The sequence below is a fragment of the Trachypithecus francoisi genome, unplaced genomic scaffold (assembly GCF_009764315.1).
Source record: "Trachypithecus francoisi isolate TF-2019V2 unplaced genomic scaffold, Tfra_2.0 Contig00537, whole genome shotgun sequence".
In the NCBI taxonomy this organism is placed as follows: domain Eukaryota; kingdom Metazoa; phylum Chordata; class Mammalia; order Primates; family Cercopithecidae; genus Trachypithecus; species Trachypithecus francoisi.
In genome coordinates, this window is record NW_022680709.1 from 44,615 (window position 1) to 50,773 (window position 6,159).

The 6,159-nt window shown below is 47.3% G+C and overlaps 1 pseudogene; it reads right to left on the reverse strand.

Annotated features, from left to right (window-relative positions):
- Positions 1-2,237: 2,237 nt before the first annotated feature.
- Positions 2,238-5,648, reverse strand: LOC117085287 (annotated as a pseudogene).
- Between the last annotated feature and the right edge of the window lie 511 nt (positions 5,649-6,159).

Consider the following 6,159-nt stretch of genomic DNA (forward strand, 5'->3'; position numbering starts at 1 on the left):
TACATTACAGATTTCATACAACCACAAAAATGTATCAAAATTATACAAAAGAATACAAAAAAACCAAAAACTGTCCCATGTTTAGTGAAAAAAACAAACTCTCCTCAACCTCCATATCCCCGGTGTGAAGGTACACTGGACAAAGATTGAGGAGTATAGATTAAACAAAGGAAGGGTGCTAAGAACTGTAACATATTTCCTTGTACTCTGAATAGAACACCAGTTTCCCTGAAATCAAGTTCTCCACCTCACTGAGAGATGGTTCCAGTAATCTTTTATTAGAGAGATGGGAAAAAAAAGACTGTGTGATACTGGCTGCAAGATGGACACTTATATCACTATGACAGAATGGAGAACCCAGAAACAGACCCACACAAATATGTCCAACATTTTTAACAAAACAGCAAAAGCAATGCAATGGAGGGAAGACAACCTTTTCAACAAATGGTACTAAAGTGATTGGACATCCATAGGAATAAAAAGGAAGGAAGGAAGGAAGGAAGGAAGGAAGGAAGGAAGGAAGGAAGGGAGGGAGGCAGGGAGGGAGGGAGGAAGGAAGGAAAGGGGCCCAGTGTGGTGGCTAGTGCCTGTAATGTTAGCACTTTGGGAAGCCGAGTGGGTGAATCACTTGAGGCCAGAAGTTTGAGACTAGCCTGGCCAAGAAAACCCTGTCTCTACTACAAAATACAAAAATTAGCCAGGCATGGTGGTGCATGCCTATAATCCCAGCTACTTGGGAGGCTGAGGCATGAGAATGACTTCAACCCAGGAGGCAAAGGTTGCAATGAGCTAAGACTGCATCACTGCACTCCAACCTGGGTGTGGGCAACAGAGTGAGACTCTGCCAAAAAAAAAAAAAGAAAAGAAAGAAAGAAAGAAAGAAAGAAAGAAAGGGAGAGAGAGAAAGAAAGAAAGGAAAGAAAGAAAGAGAAAGAAAGGAAAGAAGGAAAGAAAGAAAGGAAAGAAAGAAGAAAGAGAGAGAAAGAAAGAGGTGAAGGAGGGATGGAGGGAGAAACAGAGGGAGAAAGACAAGGAGAGAGGGGGACGTCAATCCAAGGTTCACATCTTATACAAAAATTAACTCAAAATGGATGATAGACTTGAATTAAAATATAAAACTATAAAATTTTAGAAAAAAATAGAAGAAATGTTTGCAATCTTGGACTAGGCAAAAAGTCCATATACTTGACACCAAAACACAATATATTAAAAGAAGATTGATAAACTGGACTTCACCAAAATGGAAAATTTTGCTCAGTGAAAGACCCTGTTAAGAGTATGAAGAGACAAGCTACAGACTGGAAGAAAATATTTACAGATCACATATCCAATGAAGGCCTCGTATCTAGTATGTATAATGAACCCTCAAAACTTAACAGTCAAAAAACAAACAATCTAATTAGAAAATGGGCAAAAAATCAGTTTTAATTTGTGGAGTATAACATAGTATAAAAATTTTGAGGCCAGGCGTGGTGGCTCAAGCCTGTAATCCCAGCACTTTGGGAGGCCAAGACGGGCGGATCACGAGGTCAGGAGATTAAGACCATCCTGGCTACCACGGTGAAACCCTGTCTCTACTAAAAAGTACAAAAAACTAGCCGGGCGAGGTGGCGGGCACCTGTAGTCCCAGCTACTCGGGAGGCTGAGGCAGGAGAATGGCATAAACCCGGGAGGCAGAGCTTGCAGTGAGCTGAGATCCGGCCACTGCACTCCAGCCTGGGTGACAGAGCGAGACTCCGTCTCAAAAAAAAAAAAAAAAAAAAAAATTTGTATAGCTCTTATGTGCAGCCATGGCATTGTTAGTATTTTATAATATTGTGTGGTTTTGGTTCTTGGTGCTGTCTTAATCCCCTCAGGCTGCCATAACAAAATACTGCAAACTGAAGGGCTTATAAACAACAGAAATGTATTTCTTACAGCTCTGGAGGCTGGAAAGTCCGAGAGCAAAACACCAACAGATGTGATGTCTTGTGAGGGTCTGCTGTCTAGTTCATAGGTGGCACCTTCTGGCTGTCCTCATAGGGTGTAAGGGGGCTAACCAGCATTCTGAAGTCTCTTCTGGGGCACTAAGGACACTAATCCCAATCATTAGCCTCTGCTCTCGTGGCCTAATTACCTCCCCAAATCCCCATCTCCTAATACTGTCACCTTGAGAGTTAGGATTTCAACATATTAATTTGGAGGGACAGCAGAGATTTCAGCTGGGAGCCAAGGAGGGGGCTGAGGAATGTGCCTCTTCAGGTGGGAAACTCACAGATGGCCAGGAAGCAGGACGTGCATGAGATGTCATTCCAGAGCCTCTCTTCAGGAGAATCACATAGTCCTCCCCTGAGCCATGGTCGTATGGCTCATCCTTATTCCAGTTGCTGTAGGTCAGTCTCCCGTCCGTCACGTACATGAACTGGCCTTTGGTGGCCTCATCTGTGATGCCCAGGAAAGCACTGTCTTTGGTCACATCCTGGATGGCCTTATTCTCCTCGGCATTCTTGTGGGCAGCCACTGTGACCTGGAGCCCAGCACATCGATTCTTCACTTTGGAGAAAGGCATCCCCTCACCGTTGGTCACGAAGAGCTTCTTCCAGACATTTTCCAGAAAGAAAGGAAGGAGGGAAGGAAGGAGGAAGGAAGGAAGGAAGGAAGGAAGGAAGGAAGGAAGGAAGGAGGAGGGAGGGAGGGAGGGAGGGAGGGAGGGAGGAAGGAAGAAGGAAGGAAGGAAGGAAGAAGGAAGGAAGGAAGGAGGAAGGAAGGAAGGAAGGAAGGAAGGAAAGAAGGAAGGAGGGAGAGGGAGAGAGAGAGAAAGAAAGAAGGAAGGAAGGAAGGAAGGAAGGAAGGAAGGAAGGAAGGAAGAAAGATCACAAAGGGTGAGTGAGGCTGGCTGGGTTTGGAGCCCAGTCCAGGACAGTAGGCAAGTAGTCTGAGTTCTCTGGGAAGTCAGACCTCTGAAAAATCACCCTATGCCCAGTAGCTCAGTCCAGAGCCTGGTCAGGAAGCAGACCTCAGCTGCAGAGCCTGGGAAGGGGCGTCCAGACCCCTGCCGACAGCCCAGACTCCCCTGGGATATCCCACCTTGAAAAAGCATCTGCTAAAACCTGCCTTGGCACAGGTGCACATAGGGAGACAGTCTTGGGCCCCACTGCAGGCTTGGGCACCAGGATAAGCAAGAGGCAGGGACAGACATCAGAGCACAGTAGATAACAAGGAAGGAGCACAGACTTCGGAGAGGACAGACCTCCATCCAAACCCTCCCCTGCCACTTCCCGGCTGTGTGACCTGAAATGAGTCACCAACACTTCCTGCACCTCGGTTTCCTCACCTGTCAATGAAGCAAGTTCAACAACCACAGCTGAGTTTGCCGAGAGGATTGAATGGAACCATCTTATGGGAAAATGCCACCCAGCACAGGCCCTGGTGTAGGACAAGTGTTCATGAGTTAGTTCCCCTCCCACCTCCTCCAAACCTAGAGTGTGCTGAAGAAAAGAGTGAGAGCCAAGAACACATTATGGGCAGAGAGAAAGCTCACACTTCTTCATGTGGTCCAGTTCTGATCTCAGGCTCTGTAGCTGTCTCTCTAAGTTGGCCAGCTTAGCCTCAGTAACTGCAAAGCAACAGGGAGAAGGTATTTATGGAGAAGACCTTAACTTGGAGAGTGGAGCATTTTGAAAAAAAACAAAGTGACTTACTAAGAAAAACGCTTATTCCAGAAAAATAAGAAACCAAAAGAAATAAAAAGGGAAAAATGACTACATTCCTGCTTTCCAGCTATACCTCTGCATCCCTTCACAACCTGGAACTTCAAGCCTGGACCTCTGTCTCCACATACAGCTTACATATTGTCATATTGTAAGAATTCATAAGAAAATACTCAACTCATTACTCTTCTTTCTGAAAACTTTTCTTTTTTCTTTTTTTTTTTTTTGTGGCGGAGTCCTGCTCTGTCGCCCAACTGGAGTGCAGTGGCTCAATCTCGGTTCAATGCAACCTCCGCCTCTCGGGTTCATGCCATTCTCCTGCCTCAGCTTCCCGAGTAGCTGGGACTATAGGCACCCGCCACTACGCCCGGCTAATTTTTTGTATTTTTAGTAGAGACGGGATTTCACCATGTTAGTCAGGATGGTTTCAATCTTCTGACCTCTTGATCCGCCCACCTCGGCCTCCCAGAGTGCTGGGACTACAGGCATGAGCCACCGCGCCCGGCCTAATTTTTTGTATTTTCAGTAGAGACGGGGTTTCACTGTGTTAGCCAGGATGGTCTCAATCTCCTGACCTCATGATCCACCCGCCTCGGCCTCCCAAAGTGTTGGGATTACAGGCGTGAGCCACTGCGTCTGGCCTGAAAACTTTTCTTTGTCATTCATTTTCATTTCTCATTCCAGATACACTTTTTAATACGTTTATTGTTTTGACAGGCTGGTAGGCAAATATGAATAAGTAGGTTGTCATTGTTCTTTGTTCTTACTGAATTTGCTCTATTTTTCTCTGAACTAAGTTGTTGTGATGTTCCCCGTCACCCAGGGGTCCTAAGAGGCAGAACGTTTTCATGCCACTCTTGTGACAATGGACATAAACCCAACCCTTAAAGGGCCTATTTCCTCCCTGGCACCCCGGAGGTGCACACTGGACTGTTTCCACTGAAGAAAAAGCCAGGGCCCATCTGCTAAGGGGCCTGACGAGGGAATGGCCCTACATAGCTTAAACGACTGCATCTGGGCACCTATGGGAGTCCCCTCAGGCCCCAAGTAAAGCTGAGAGGGCTGGCGGCGCTGGGCCAGGAAGCAGAATTGAGCATCTTCCCATGAGGCAGCAAGAGAAGCAAGAGAAGGGGACCTTCCAGCGGCCCTCCAGCTCCCCAGGACCTGGGACCCCCAGGCCACCATGCTGAGGTATGCCCCTTACCTGAATTGTCCCCACGATCTCCTTTTTGGCCCCTTGGTCCTGGATTCCAGGAGCCCCTGTGTTTCCTGGGGGCCCCAACTTCCCAGGAGGGCCCTGCAAACCTCTGAATCCTTGATCTGTTGCAAGACAAAGGGAAGATGACCCAGTGGCTGTCATTCATTTTTTCCCAAAAATCTCAATACTCCATTCATGTTCACCCCCGGAACAGCCAGCGAGCTAATGGTGACCCAAAGAAAAAAGACCCCCGACTCCTGCATCCCAGGGGAGGGGCTGCACCAAGGCCAGCTCCCTAACCAGGCGCGACAACCCTCTGTAGGGACAACCACACATCCCTAATTCCTGTGTGAAAATATGGGATCCCGGAGAGTCAGCAAGCAGCTTTGTTTTGGAGACAATGGCATTTTACAGGGATTGTTCTGAGTGTAGCTTGGGTCCTGATGAAACGGGAGCCTCCCCAAGTCTGTGCTCGAACCCTAATGTGGAGGAAATGCCTGCTGGAGGTGGAGATTCAGAAAGACACAGGTCGGACCTGGATCTCACTTTTCCCTATTGGGTCCATCTCACCCATCTCTGCCTGTGATGCCATTGGGTCTCCAGCACAGTGCTAGGCAGCTCTCTACATTTGTGCCCTCACTCCATCCTGCACTGCTCCCTCCCAGGCATCTGTCTCCACAGCTAAGCACCTCTGAGCCTCCAGAGTCACAGGTTCTCAGGGTAGCTTTCTCCAAATATTTATTTCCAGAAAAAGCATGCATAGATCTTCCACCAGACAAACACATGCACACACACGCGCACACACACACACACACGGACACACGGACACACACACATGCATGCACACAATTGACTACTTCCATTTATGTTTCGTTCATTGCAGGGCCAGAGTGGAGAGACTAAAAATCCCCAGCACTGAGTCACCTCCTTCACATCTTCTTGTTTAGAACCTTTGTCAAATGTCTTGTTTGGACATCTCACCAGGCCAGGCACAAGGAAAAGAGGTATTTGCAGATGGCTTCAATCTACAACTGAATGTGGGCATTGGCACCTGCTGCTCCCTCTGCCTGGACATTTCCCTGCATCTCTGCCTGCTTACTTGTTGTCACTCAGCTTTCAGCTTAAATATTATCTCTGGAGAAAGGTCTTTGCTAACCCTGTAATTTTAAGTAGTCACTCAGTTGTAATTCTCTGTTCTAATTTTCTGCCAATTATAGCTTCCACGTGGGACTGTTTTGTTTATTTGGTTGCATATCGATTGATCACCCACCC